Below are 428 nucleotides of genomic sequence, written 5' to 3' on the forward strand. Positions count from 1 at the left end.
ATTGAACCTTATGATAAAAACAACGGTCCTTCTCTTCCTTGCTGGCATCTCCATCACCCCTGGAAACACTATGCTTCTTTAGGCTTAATAATTCCTTTGCTAGATTCTAGGTCTAGGCCCATCAACCTACTCATGATAGGATCTATCAAGACCATATCAATCCTTGTACCAGGCAGCATGGGTCTCAACCACTTGGGGGAGAAACTAGAAATAAGGAAACAAATTTACCTAACTTTCTACTCTCTTGGTTGTAGCATAAATGATTGTTTAGGTAATGAGGGTAAAAAGAAGCTTTAAGCCTACTTTTTGAGAGTGTTTTTCCTCAGTTACTAAATCCAGGGCCAAGCAAGGGAATAATTTAGAGCATGCTCAACTGCGCATAAGGTGACGGGATATCATTCCATGTTGGTCTAGCCATGTGATAGGAT

The sequence above is a fragment of the Penaeus monodon genome, chromosome 19, assembly GCF_015228065.2.
Source record: "Penaeus monodon isolate SGIC_2016 chromosome 19, NSTDA_Pmon_1, whole genome shotgun sequence".
Classification (NCBI taxonomy): Eukaryota; Metazoa; Arthropoda; class Malacostraca; order Decapoda; family Penaeidae; genus Penaeus; species Penaeus monodon.